The sequence below is a fragment of the Ananas comosus genome, linkage group 15, assembly GCF_001540865.1.
Source record: "Ananas comosus cultivar F153 linkage group 15, ASM154086v1, whole genome shotgun sequence".
Lineage (NCBI taxonomy): Eukaryota > Viridiplantae > Streptophyta > Magnoliopsida > Poales > Bromeliaceae > Ananas > Ananas comosus.
In genome coordinates this window covers 4,391,413-4,407,291 of record NC_033635.1, presented here as the reverse complement: position 1 = coordinate 4,407,291, position 15,879 = coordinate 4,391,413, and positions in this window count along the sequence as shown.

The following is a 15,879-nucleotide window of genomic DNA, read 5'->3' as shown; positions in this document are numbered from 1 at the left end:
GAGGCATCGTTGGAAAGCTTTTCGCTCAATGGAAATCAAATTTTTGCGAGCAGAGAAGCTGTTTTAGCCCAATAAGCCCAAATAAGGACTCTTTGTACACACTGAATCCCATGTGGGCTTCGAAAATTCCATCCCAAAGCGACTTTGTTTCAATATGCTAACCAAATTCTCAGCATATTAAATGGGAATTTATTCTCCCTTGCTATGTCCTGCTGACTAGTTTTTCCTTTTCATTTTATGACTTTTTGGCCATATATATATAGTACCGACCATACATAGAGAAATATGAAGCAAACTAAAAATGGTTCCCCAAGTCTATTCACAATTTTGGCCACTAACATTTGCTTTCTATGGCCATCTGAAATGGTGGCCTTTGTACTACGAAAGTTGAAAATGACAGTCATAGTCGGTTAAAAGAACTCGATCGGACCTTCAGCTATGTAGTGGGTAATCCAGGTAGAAAGAAACAGAATTATCTTTATAGAACAAGGCTCGAGCCTAACTCAGATTTTTCGGGGTATACATTTACTGACGTGGAATTAGTTCGAACAATGCCGTTAATTGTACACCTGTAACTTAATCCTCCTCCACCGTCCCTCTCCTCTATCTCATCCCCCCCTTCTCCTCTCCTCTCTATTTTTGTTGTTTTTGTTTCCTCCTTAATTACCAGGTTAATTCATACCGCATTATGAATGAAGTGGATAGCTTGCTATTTTTCTCTCAAAAAAATAAAAAAATAAAAAATAAAGGTGACTTTAATAGGCAAATCTTTCATTTATTTTATAAGTAATATTATATATTAATCTTAAACCACAGTATTAAAAAATCTAAGATTCATTCAATTGCCTTATTAATTTTCTTTAATTTATTCTTTTCTATAAACTCTTAGATGATAGCCTATAAAATGTACTTACACTTTATAATAAAGTTTATGTATAGTATCTTACTTATTTTATGTTAAGTCCTTATTTATCGTATTATCATTCATTAGTAGCGAACCTAGTATAAAATTCAGTGGAAAGCTTTTCAACGAAACCATGTTGATGAGCCTTCAATTTGCTACCGCGTGTCAGTTTTATCTCTATCCAATTATTATAATTCTATCCTCTAGAGTTTACTTGAATTTTGAGTTTTAGAATTAAAAAATTTTCGACGGACCTTTGAATGGAGGCCATATACTGACACGTGGCAATAGATAGGAGGCTCTCCGCGGTGTCATTGAGGAGTTCCCATTGAAATTTTATCCTCGTACTATCATGTCGAATTCAAATAAATTATAGTTTAATAATTAAACAAATTATATATATTATGCTTAGTTTTGATTTTCGTGATCTCACACAGGAAAAAGTGACACTCTATCTTTATTTTACGTGAGAAGCTCTGGAATTTTTATTTTTCTTTTTTTTTAACCATTAAAATACAGTTTATTTGGAGATGCATTTATCAGAAACAGTTTTTTTTTTTTTTTTTTTTCAGATTATTGGATTGATGATATAAATTGAAATAAAAATTACTGTGAGCTGGCCTGCCAAGACAAGAAGGAAAAAATCAGTGCAGANCTCCATAGGTAATATGTAAAAAAGTATAAAACTTATCTCAACTATCATCTATTTTTATCTAGCTACCTAATCTTTAAAAATTTTAATTTACTATTTGTAGGTTGTTTTTATTTGAGCTAGTTAGTGGTTCTTTAACTTCAAAATTTGAATCCATTGGTTATCTTTATGGATTTAATTAGTACACTCTATAAAATTCGCATAACTATAAATTTATTAAAATAAGTAATTATATAACTTAGATTTATATCCGAAAAGTCGTCAAATCAGTCAAATCGAATAAACTAAAAAGTTGAGTACTAAAATCAAAATTTTAAACAATTGAGTAGTCGAATCAAAATGATCTATAGTTCATATAAGTTTTATATATTTTTACCTAAATAATGTATTACATATATAATAACAATTTATATTTACATTACATTTGTAATATTTTGCATAGTTTAATTGTTACATTAAATTTATTAGGATGTAATAATTAAAATTTTTAATATAATACAATATAACAATTTCTCCCTACTTATTCTAGGTGGTTTAATCAAGATAATTCATGCATAGACAAAATATGGTGTTTATTAGGAGAATATAGCCAATAACTTGGACTATCCCAAGTTTATTACCAAATCAAAGAGTATGTAAATTCCTAAATCTTTTTTAAGTTGTCTTGTTGACTTATGAGTTATGACAAGCTTTTTCTATCTCGAAAAAGTAAAAATAAGAAATGTTAAGTCTATGACCCACCAAAAAAAAAAAAAAAAAAAAAAAAAGGGATTACAATCTCTAGTCCAAATATTATGGTACAATTTTGAATTCAAGAATTATAATCCTACCTTCTAGGGCTTAAAATATTTTTTCTGAATTTTAGTAATAAAAAAAGAAGGATGATAAGACTCGTTGAAAAATATGACGCTCGGATAACAGAGTTGTAAGATCACTGAAAATGTGATTGTAGGGTTAGCATTGCTCACAAAAAATTCAATAGTTTTATTATAGTGGAAGTTAAAAAGTGCTTCAAAAATAGGACTCTAAAAAGAATCATTTCAACGAGAGTCTGTATCTAGTTAACCACTAAAAGCATTCCTGAATCTCCTCTACCAAACATTATTATCTTCCATGCGTAAAATAATGTGGAAATAATGTTTGTACTAAGCCTTATTTTTACCATCATGTGTGTGTTTTATGTCATAATTGAATCCCCTGGTACAAATTTTTTCTTTGAAAATCAAAAGATTTTCTCTCTTGAGTGGGCTCTTAAAAGTATATGACGAAGAAGAAAATTTACTGTGTCACACTTCTACCATATTATCAATAACTAGCCAATCATTTTTTTTTTGTTACAAAAAGTAAAATAAAAATAATTTTCAGATAATCATGACAGAATATATAGCTAGATAAATTCTAAAAAAATAAACTGATTGGTTGGAAAAACCACACCACTAATATAACTGATGCATTTTAGACTTTTTTTTTCTTCTTGCAGAGGCCTGCAACTTTCTGAAGAGGCTCGCAATCGAATGCAAGCTCATAAATGTGCTGCTGCATAGTATTTGCAGGAGCAAGTTCTCACATTAATAGAGGGGCTGAGCAACGTAGGGAATAAATGCTTGTGCAAGATCTGACACTTGATGTGCTCTCTATTCATGGTACTAAAAAATGGCCTCTTTGTGCAAGAAAGAAGATGATCTCCCAATGATGTGCATTGTGAAAACAATGCAATGCACTAATTAATGCCAGGGCACAATGTTTTGGATATGTGGGAAATGATTTCATAAAAAAATTTCGATGGAATTCTTTTTTTCTTTACATTTTGTAGTATTTGATTTGTAGGGTGAAAAAATAATTTTTCATCAACATTTGTTTGGTTGAAAAAAAAAAAATTCAAATTTATTTGGTTCGGTGAAAAAAAAAAGAATAAACAAAAATTTTAGTGGCTTGAGTTTTCGTTTTTCGTCAAAAAATAACAGAAAACTTCAAACTTTTCCCCAAATTTGTAAAAATGATTTTACGAAAGAATAGTTTTATGTCGAACCAAACAAATAGAAAAATATTTTTAATACCAAAAATAATTTTTTATTTTATTTTATGCCAAACCAAATGCCCTTTAGGGCCCGTTTGGTTCGAGTTATGTAATATTACAAAGTATATCGACATATCCAGGTATTTTGGATTTCGGCGTGAGATTACTACTGATGCTGCATTAGAGCGTTTGGTTTAATACAGTAATGTAATAGTAGATTACAGTGTTTATAGCATTAATATGTTTAGTTCAGTTTATCAAATTTAGTAATTATGACATAAAAGTATAGTTTTTCCAAAATTGCCTTTGTTTTGGTCATTTGAATATTATTTTTTGCGAAAATGACGAATAGAGGGAAGGAGATCGTGATGATTACTTAGGAGGACGACGCAATAGAAGATGATAGGTGTTCGTGCGAGAGAAAGAGAGAGAGAGAGAGAGAGAGAGACGTTGAGAGAGAGAGAGCGAGAGAAAGCGGCGTGCGAGAGAGACGGCCGGGGGGAAGTCGAGAGATGAAAATAATGCTGTTAATTAGATTTGGAGTTGTTGGAGGGTAAAATTGTCATTTTACATAATATGTAGTATTAACGGGTTTCAGTAATGCAAGATACACGACCCCCCTCCCGTTAATATTTTCGATGTAATCCTGCTCGATTTGTAATGCTGCATTAACGACTAGATTACATAACGGATTAACCAAACACAGTTATCCTGGCAGGATTGCCTATAATTCTGCCAGAATAACTCGAACCAAACGCACCCTTAGAATAATGTTGTGGTACACGAAAATATTCCTCTAGATGGGAGCATATGTTTTCCGCATAATTATTTATTTTTCTGCTCAAATAAATATTAGATAAATTTTTCTAGTTAGATCATAAATCAATTCTTAATCCAGTCCGATGAAAACTTGGATGAAGCGGTCATAATAATTATTAAACCATTATGAAAACTAGTAAACCTCGTAGTGGTAACTTTTTCAATTCATTAACAAATTTAATATTTAAACCATATAGATAGTATAGGATTTGATAGTAGGCATTCAAAGTTCTAAGTTTGAAACCTTAGTTATTACATATTTTTAAGTTAATTTTATTTTTTAAAAAAGAACGAAGCTAACAGCGTACTAACCTTTTCTAAAAATATATTCTAAAATTTACTGAATCCTTTTTTTCCTCTTTGCTACTGTATCCTATTTTGACCAACCGTCCTTAACGCAAGTGGCAAAGAGTTTGATGGTTGGCATCTGAGATTTCAAGTTCGAATCCTAGTTGATTCACATTTTCAGCTAAGTACTGCATGTTATTTAATTTGCTACTGTCGCTTACTAGTGAACAGTTTACTAGCTAATTTATGAAACCCCATTTGAAGGGAATAACATGGTACAAAGCTTAAAGAGTAAGTACTTTTGGAATATAACTCTACTAACATTACTACACATTGAAGGGATTAGTACTTTGGCAAGCTTCAAGGGTGAAAAGATCAACAATAATGACACAGTACACAGCTTAAAGAGTTAGTACTTTTGTTGGACTATCACTCCACAAACATTACTGCACATTTGAGGGGATTAGTACTTTGGTACTCTCCCTCCACCTAACACTAACATAGAAGTTTAACTAGGCTCGACAAAATAAGAACTAGGAAATAGCAAACTATAGGGTGATGTTCAAGCAAAACTCCACCAGGAAGGAAGGATAATAAGCCAGAGACACTACAAAAAATTTATGTTTTGGTGGCATCTATTATTGTTGCTAAAAAACATAAAATTGATGCTAAAATTATTAGCAACATTTAGTATTTAACGTTGCCTATGCCCTAGTTGGTGAATCCTTTACCAACATTTGAGTAAAATGTTGCTAATATTAAGCATAAAGAGGCACATAACAAGTGTTGCTATATAAGTAGATTTTGCAACTTTTATTGTATGTTGGCATAACTAATTATTCCCAACATTACTAAATGTTGCTAATCCTATTATAATATAATCATTCCCAACAATTGTAAATGTTGCTAATGTTGGTATAATTTAACCATTCCCAACATTACTAAATGTTGCTAATGTTAGTATAAAGCAACTATTCCCAACATTACTAAATATTGCTATTTATAATTTAATATCCAACATCTAAATTCAAATATCACTAAATATTATACTAATTTTTAAATATTGAATAATAGATAATGCATTAAAAAATTATAAATAATATTTTAGCTAATTGTCATTCAATAATAAACTATTTATGCATATAAAATTACAAGATCAATAAAAGTTACAATATATAAAAGTGCAATTCAACCAAAAATATCATAAATTGCATATTTAACCTACATATTCTTCAATATATAAGTAGTAACATATAAACTTTGCAACTCACTAGAGTTCACAATCCTATCTTAAATTATTATGGCGATTTTAGATAAACAATATCTTCAGGCGCAATTTCTCTACAGTATAAGTTACCGCTCATTAATGGTGAAATGTATCAGAATGATTGAAATCCAACAACTAAATTAGATATTTTTTCTTTTTCTCCCACCCCTTTCCCTCCCAAAGATGAGGAGCGGAATTGTATCATGAATTTTTCTGCACATAATGTTACACTGAATGGGCATCTATATCTTTTGCCCTTTATTTTTCATTTTTACACATCGTTCGTTGTTATTGACCTATGGAATCAGTATTTACTGAAAAAGTTAATGATATTTAAATAATATATTATCAGAGTCAATTCTAAATTTTCGTTATTTTGCTAGACCGGAAGTTTGATGTCTAATGACAAATAAGATTCACCTCACTCTTTTTGCTATTAACCTAATTAATTTTACAATTCTATTTCCTTTAAACCAGTTTTCTAATAGGGAACTGCTCAAGAATATTACAACTTCAACTCCAAAGAATCCTTAAAAATTTCTTGAGGACCCACTGACAATTCCTCAATAAATCATCCATTTACTTTGCAACTCACTAGGGCTTTTTTTTTTTTTTTTTCTTTTTTTTGTCAGTAACCATGTTGAAATTAGTACAAAAGGCACCACTTAATAAATAATGTATTAGGTTCCAACCATCTTTTAGTAAAAGCATGGGATAATTAATTGTTTCATTGACCAAAAATCCTTTCATGAATATAGATAAGTGAGAGGGTGATGAGGCCCCTACCCTGTCTCATGAACACTCATACTTATCAGAAAAACAAGTTGAAAGTATACAAAAGTAAAAGGCAAAGTACATCATAACCTGTAGAAAAACTCATGGACTGTTTAGGAATAGGAAAACGTTGCATCGAATCGCCACGGAAAAGGACCTTATTTTTCGTATAGATCTTGAAGATTGAACTTGCGATCTCGAGAAAGTAAATGGTGCTGGCAATTGTTGTATCATTGAACTCACGACATGTATACTCTGATCTCTCGCTCATATCGAACTTTCAACTTCAGTAGGAAAACTCACAAGCATCCCAAATATCAAATAATTATGTCAATCAATAGGAAAAATTTGGAAAAAAAACTCTTCTATCTAGGTCTCATTTGGTAGATCCACTACAACAAAAACGATCTATAACGACACTTTTAAATATAGGTACATGTCAAAAAAGTACTGCTGGCTAAAATTATCGACAATTTTAAAAAGTGTTGCTATATGTGGGGTCGCTAGGTATATAGTGACAGTTAAAGAGTGTCTCTATAACCTAAAAGAGTGCTGCTAATTTACCAACACTTATTTAAGCATTTAGCAACCGCCGAAACTCTATCTCGTTGGCTGCGGTGGCGGAGGAGGACGACAGTAAAGGCTCTTCGTCTAGAATTTTAGTGAATTGAGTGAAAAGAGAAAAACAGATGGTAATTAATTTTTCTTTTTTTTTTCTTTTCTGTTTATAACCGGGCCAAATGGACTAAGTGTGGTGGGTTGAGTAGAATAATTTTTTCTTTTTGATTGGATTGGGCTTTATATTTAGGCATTAGTAGATGTGTTTTTAAGTTTTAGCATAAATGAGACACTTACTCAAAAGTGTCTCAAACATGTGTCCCTATAATCTAATTCTGTTGTAGGGCCACACCTATATCTTTTTTTTAAAAAAAAACAATCATTACATGATTTAATCTATCACTGTTAGCTATACAAAAAAACATAGAGAGAAGGAAATTAAAAAAAGGCAATTCCTAAAGTTCTTTTATTGTCAAACAAAATTGTATATATGTATAAGATTGTAGCCGATTTGCCGTATGCTACCAAATTCAATTGCATATATGAAATTTGATTTTTTTTAAAAATATCTAGTGTACCACAGAAGATAAAAGGCAAGAGTTGGTCCTTTGTGCTTAAGCTACCTTACAAACCATCCAATATTGTTCCTCAACAAATCTTGCACTTAAAGATATTTTAAATAATAACAAGCACGCTCTAAAACAACGGTAAGAATAATTCCAACGCTTGCAAAAGTATCGAGCAAAAAGTCGTTAAGTAAACATATCGAGATAAATATACCGACGCTTTAATATAGCTAGCGTTAGAAAAATTTTATCAGTATCTGATAAAAATATATTTATTGACGACACTTCATAGTGTCGGCACATGCCAAATATTGAAAACGCTAGAATAAAGTGATGTCTAATTAAAAAACGTCGTCTAAAACATATTCTGTTGTAGTGTACGTAGTATTAAACATGTAGCTAGGTTTGTATCATGTACTAATTTTTATGTGAATTTTGTGTGGTTGCCATAGATCTCTATGTGCCATTCATTAACACTTTGCACACGTCAACAAGGGTATTAAGAATAGTAATTATTTCACATTAGATTTACATAAAAATCTTAAATATCTATATTGATAATGTGTAAGAGTTTCTCCATTGATGGGCTTAACCTTTTGAATTAGTTCAAGCCCTTTAATAGCTAGTGGGGATAAGGAGGAGGTACCCTTCTTAGATGCATTACGTACCATACTCTTGTAAAGTGACATAAACACCATCATTTTTACTTAGAGGCATAATAGATTCATTATATCTGATCATATTCATTTAGCAATTAATAATCAGATTTAATAAATTCTATTCATCAAATATCAAAATAAACTCTGTTAATGACATCACTTTTCTATAAATGTTTTACAAAATCAGCTTAGAGTTTCCATATCTTTTCCAAATTTAGAAGCAAGCCCGATAGTGAAGTGGTAACAAATATGATCATTAGTGTTATTATTAATTATTATTATTGCTATTATTATCATAATGCCAAAGTAGTAATCTAATGATAATGATTAGAACCTTAGTACCTTCATGATTTTAGACTACTTTATTTTAACTCATTTTTTTTCTTATCCAATATAAAATTCCAATCCTTGTTGCATGATAAAAAAATCCACAAGCTTCCATCATTTAAGTACTAAAAAAGACATACTTGGACAAAAACTTAGTTACGACAGGCCAGTGAAAAGGATAACTAGTATTAAATTAAGGGACAACAAAAGATAAAATTATGATTAGACCAGAGATTAAGTGAACTAAACCATCAAAATAAGGAAAATGTTTTATGTACGCCGATCCCTGTAAGGAGTGTACATCTTATATCTTAGGATTCTAGGGTTTAAAAAATTTCTTTGAATTTTTAGTTAAGAAAAAAGTTTTGAAAACACTAGTGTGGATAAATCTTAACCACACAAAGTCCAAAATGTAAAATTTATATCTTCTTTTGGGGTGCACAACTAGTGTTGCTCTAAAAGATAGTCACTCTATCTTGTAAGTGTGAGACCCCAGATAGTCCTATATATAAGATATAATAGGGCTAAACTCTTAACCCGGCTTAAGCATTTTGAGTGGTGGCAAGGCCCAAGAGGTTAAGAGAGTTAAGCGTGCTAGGACGGGAGTAGTCCTAGGATGGGTGACTCCCTGGGAAGTTGGGGCGTTACAGATAGCATCAGAGCCAATTACCAGCCGGAAGTATGAGATGAGTCTCGGCTGAGCCAGGGTCTGGATGACGGGCTAGCGAGATGAGTCTCACATCGCCTGGTACTTGTGAGTCTGAGCCTGACGAGAACGTCAGGGCTTAAAGGAGGGGAGATTGTGAGACCCCAGATAGTCCTATATATAAGATATAATAGGACTAAACTCTTAACCCGGCTTAAGCATTTTGGGTGGTGGCAAGACCCAAGAGGTTAAGAGAGTTAAGCGTGCTAGGATGGGAGTAATCCTAGGATGGGTGACCCCCTGGGAAGTTGGGGCGTCACAGTAAGAGAGCGAATTAGTCCTTGGACTTTCTCCTTACACATTTTAGTCTCTGAATTTTAGTAAATGATGAACTCTACTCCCTGAACATGAAAGTAATATAGTTTTTGCTATAAATAGCTTTTTTTTGTCACGCTAATTGGATTAAATGAATGTGTTAGAATTTTAATGAATGAGGACAAATGATCATTTCTATAGAAGTTAATTATTAACATTAAAAACAAGAAGTGTAATATATGTGAAAATTTTAGAAACTAAACTAGTTTAATAACGGGAGTAATTCTATTTGATCTGTTTGAATAATATTCATGCATATGCGAATTCCCATTAACTATCCGAACAATATTGCCATTGCAATCATTGTTTATTAAAAATAAAAAATAAATGTTATTCTCTAAAACCTGATAAAGAATAATATTTTATTATTTTAATATTTAACACTCTAGACTTTTTGATAGACTCATGACATGTATTTGAATTAAATGGAAAAAAATAAATATAGTGGGTGTTGGGAATCTGGTACTCGCCTGGTTTTGGATTTTGAAAATCCGCAACCTGCTCCGATACCGATTGCTGTTGATTCAGTTCTGGATGTTGGAATTTTGCAATAGAGGTGTTGAATCAGATTTTTAGCATAAAACTCGTTTTCTCAGTAAAAACTAATACAATTATAAAATAGAGAAAAACAACCAAATAAAAAATATGCGGATAAAATAAAATTTATTAAATAAAAGAAGATTACACCTGACTTCTTTTCTACAATAGAATAGCTACAACTGAGCAATCTTTTTGAATCTCTCCTATCATTCTCTCTCATTTTCTCTCTCACATGCACCGCATACAACCGAGTCTAGGCTTTTTCACGGTACGATCACCATAATAAAAAACTCTCTCATCCGATACACCACCTAGGCGCATTCACCAATTTGTATGTATACATTGGGCTATATATATAAGGCTTCACCCAAGATATACCCAAATTCTAGAATAATTAGCATTGCTACTCCAAATAATATTTAAATTAATATTTAGTTTATCACCAATAGATTTAAATATGTATCATCATCTAATTAGATTTATACTCTAATTAATATTTAAATTTTAATTTATCTTTAATATATTCAAATATTAATTTTTATCCAACTAGAAAATTAATTACAAATCTAATCAAATCCTAACAATGGGAGTTTGAAATGACCCAAACTCAGAATTTCATTCTTTGATACTATGTCAAATTATATAAAATAATTATTGGACTTTAAAATTTTTTAGAATGCAACGGTTATTTCATATAATTCAACAATGTTCAACTCAGGCCCCTAGATCTTATTTTGAATATATAGATCAACTAAGACATTTGTATCATTTTGCTCTTATAAAACTATATAAAAAATATATAAATAAGTTAGTAAAAATAAGAGTTGGGAGGATCATTACAACAAATAAACTGTTCAAACGATTAGATCATCTACAAATGCTTTATTTTTTGGATGAGTTTGATACTACTCTCACCCCCGTGAGACGTATGCAATTTGCCATGTCATCTATTAACTTATATGAATTTTTAATATTTTTTGCCACGTGACAAGTTGTTCTTTACTCTCACCATTATTTGACTATTTTCATTTTCTTTATCAAATTTTTAATTAATATATTTAATTAATACATCTAAATATTTTTATTGTTGGCTTAAATGGACCAACATTTTACCTTGTGGTGAGAAGCTATGTTGGGCCGAGTCATGTTCGAAATGGCATGAGGCTAGGTGGGCCGAGTCATGTTCGAAGTGACGTGAGGCTAGATTGGCCGAGTCACAATCGAGATCCGTGGGCACTGTATCTGTACGCTTTAAGTGAATTGGTTGCATATTTCTAACAGCTCGAGCTTTTAGGATTAATGGTTAACGCCAACGATGCCAACGATCCGACATCCATTACCAAACTTCCAATGTCAAGTTGTCCTTCACCCTCACCGGCATTTAACTCTTCCCTTTTCCTTCATCAAACTTTCAATTAATACATTTAATTAATACATCTAAATATTTACATTGTCAAACTTTTCCTCCACTAGATTTTTCATCTCCAATTAATTTATCATTCCTCTCTCCCTCATCTTTTTCTATACACCATCACCTCCCTCCCTCTTTATCTCACTAATGCGGGCCCATTTCCCCCCTCCGCCATGGCTGAAGAGATCGTCGTCATTTTCATTATCACTGTTGCTGGAGAAGGCGTCGTCGGTTCCTTCCCCGCTACAAATAGTGAGGGATCTTTTGTGACTATGATAAGTGAGGTATACAAGAGAATATTTGATATTCTCTTATTATTAATTTCTCTTATAATTTTTACTCACTGAGAAGCGCGGGCTCCTTCACTAGTAATAATAAAAGGACAATCCACACAGCTATTATCTATCTGTTACAAGTAATTTCACAGCCATGCTCTCTACTATATAAATATCATAATTATCTCCACAAAATTAAAAATATCACATATATCTCTTTAAATATAGAAAATTATCATAATTATACTTTTTCGTGACGAACCGTTACTTTAACATGATTAAGGTTTAGTTAAATAAAAGTTAAATTATAAAATAACAAATCCCAGAAAAGCTGGAGTGTTATTTTGGCAACAAATAATTAAGGGATAATTTTTCGAGTACTCTTCTAAATTTTAAAAATAATATTTTTAGTACTAATTATTAGAGAATAAAAATATGTGGAAACCCCACACCTATAGGTCATTTTGAAATAGACACTTTTAACTTCAATTTTTTAAGAGTAAGAGCCCTTGAACTTTTAGTATTTTTTTTTTTTATTTGGGTTTTACTAAGTTAAATTTTGTTCAATTGAGATCCCTCACACATGTATTTGATAAAATTTTTAATTTAGTTAGGAAAAAACACTCAATTGCTAAAATTTTTTAAAAAACTTTTAGATGAGATGGTGTATATATATATAATTTCAAGTTAGGACCGCGTTGAAGGGAACTGCAGGTTGAGAGTGTCTTCATATATTTTTACTTTATTATTATTGATAATAAATTTTCAATTAACAGTAAAAATATGTGGAAACCCCTTACCTATACGTTATTTTGAAACAGATCCCTTTAACTTTAATTTTTTAACGGTAAAAGCCCTTGAACTTTTAGTATTTTCTTTTTTTATTTGGGCTTTACTAAGTTAAAAAAAATTTTTAATTGAGATACCTCACACATGAATTTGATAAAATTTTTAATTTAGTTGGGAAAATATACACTCAATTGCTAAAATTTTTTTAAAAAACCCTTAGGTTGACAGGGTGTGTGTGTATGTGTGTGTCATATAAGAAATAGCTAGTCTAATATCAAGAATTTTGATATCAAAATATTTTTAGTGTGAGATATGCGAGTTATTTAAATAAAATAAAAAAAATAAATCTTAAAATAATTAATGTTGAATACTACTATGGATAATTGCATTACAATTATGTATAATTTAAAAGTAAAGAGATTTAATTATTATACTTAATAGACTGAAGATCTTTAATTGTAAGATTTTAAAGAGAATTTTAAATTATCATGTGATTCAAATGTTAAAAATTAATCATATAATTAACCTTAAATATTACACTTAGTTAAATTAGTGCTAGGGGTAAAAATAATATTTATAGAATATTGGATGATTTTTTTGATGGAATGTTAACTTTTAATAAAGTTATCTATGAATTTTTTTTATTTTTAGATGGATATTAATGATATTTTTAAATTTAGAGGGACATTCATAAAATTATTGTCTCCTAGAAGGGACCCTTATGATTAAATTATTCCTATCTATTACTTAGAGTTGAACTGGAATGTTATCGGTAGTAAACGGGCTTCGTTGCCATTTTTTTGTTTTTTATGATGGATCCACCAAATTGATGATCAGCTCCGTTGAATATGATATATTCTACTTGAAGTGTTTAGAAATCAAATTTCAAATCTTTTTTATATCATTTGCCTAATGATCAACGGGTTTCAAAATTTATAATTTTAATGATCGATATGATGTGTTTTTTCATTTAACGGTGTAAAGATATCCAAATCAATTGAATTTTTGTTAGAAATTCTTTAAACTATTTAAAACAAATTCTATACTCTTTATCTTGATTATAAGATTTCTATCATCACTTTTTAAATATTATTCATTTTCAGCCGTTTATTTTTTTGTCCACTCGATGGATAAGAAAACAATATCGAAAATGAATGCGACTTAATTTCTAAACACTTCAAATAATATAGATCACGTTCAACGGTGTCGGTTGTCGATTTGAAAGTTTTATCATTAAAAATAAATAAGTAGCAATGAATCCCGTTTACTAACGATAGCATTTTAGCTCAACTCCTATTTCTTATATACTTAAGTACCGTGAAATAAGTTTTAGTAACCGATCATCCCTAGAGCAAGTTGCAAAGGGCTTGGTTGTTGGTATCCGAGACCCAAGTTCGAATCCTAGTTGATTCACATTTTCAGCTAAGTTTATTTCTAAATGAAATAAACGAAGCGGATAGCGTGTTACCTATCTCTCAAAAAAAATATATATATATTTTTGAGGTGCACTTGTTAGTACTAAAACTTATTTCTTTTTTTTTCTTTTTTTTTTAGCGATAGGTAGCACATTACCTGCTTCGTTTATTTCATTTAGAAATAAACTTAGTTATAAATATAAATCAACTAGAATTCGAACTTGGGTCGCAAGTACCAACTATCAAGTCCTTCGCCACTTGCTCTAAGGACGGTCGGTCGCACCTCAAAAATGTTAAATGATGAAAATATCCTCTTACTTCTTCTCCACCGTCACACAGGTGGGCATTTTAGTAATTTCATATTCACTCTTTCCCCAACTCTCTATTGCCTAAATCGGTCTATCACAGATCATCATCTACCTAATACCAATAAATTTAGACCAAAAAAGTTTATCACTATCATGATTTTGGTATGGCGCTTTCTAAGTGTTACAAATTACATCAAAAAGTATAAAAATTAAGTAATATCTTAATCAGTAAGTTTTGAAAAATAAGCCATAGTAGAATTGCTCCGTACATTATTTAAAAGTTACTTATAATATGATCCATACATTTTTGTCATCAATTTTATATACAATTTAGATTTTTTCTCCCCTATAACGTTAATTTTTATTTTTATGTTACTTGATATCCATTTATATATGTTCTACTCGAGAAATATTTAATTTTACTTATTAAATTTCGAAAATTATTTTAGAAGTTAAATTTGAAAAAGTAAATGTTTTGAAAAATATTATATCATCAAGATTGAAATCCATTCATTGAGTTGTATAGTTTCTAAATCTTATAAAATTTGTTTGTAAACAAAATTTTTTTAATTTAAAAATAATAATAATATTTTTTTTTAAGAGAAAGGTAATATGATATATCCTTCGTTTATTTTATTTTAAAATAAACATATTTGAAAATATGAAGCAACTAAATTTCAAACTTGGGACACCAGTACCAACCACCAAGTCCTTTACCACTTGTGCTAGGGATGGTATTATATAATATGCAAGTTATTAACTGCAAATATGTAAATATAGAGTTGGGCTATTATACTCTTATGAGTATAGAGTCTTCCGTACTCATAAGTTGTTTTCGATGATGAAGCTTCCGCATCGACGATCCACTTTGTTAAATATAATCTAAAGTATTTGAAACTTAAAAAAAATAATTTTCGTAATTTTTCAAAATAATAATAAAATTCATCAAGCGAGTATAAAATGAATAGTCAAAATCAAATGATGTTCTAAAACTAGATGATCGGATCATTCAATTTAAAGATCGGAGTTATTGAACTCTATCTGGGTAGTGAATAGAACTTTTTATAAAAAAATTCAACCGATTTCGATTCTTTTACACCGCTAAACTAACAAGTATTTTATACCGACCGTTAAAAATTATCAATTTTGAAATCTTTTTATCGTAAGGTAAATGATGTCAAAAATTATAAAATTTGATTTCTAAAAGTTTGAAATACTCTAGATAACGTTTAATAGTATGGATCGATTCAGAAGCTCTATCATCGAAAACGACCTATGAGTACGAAAGC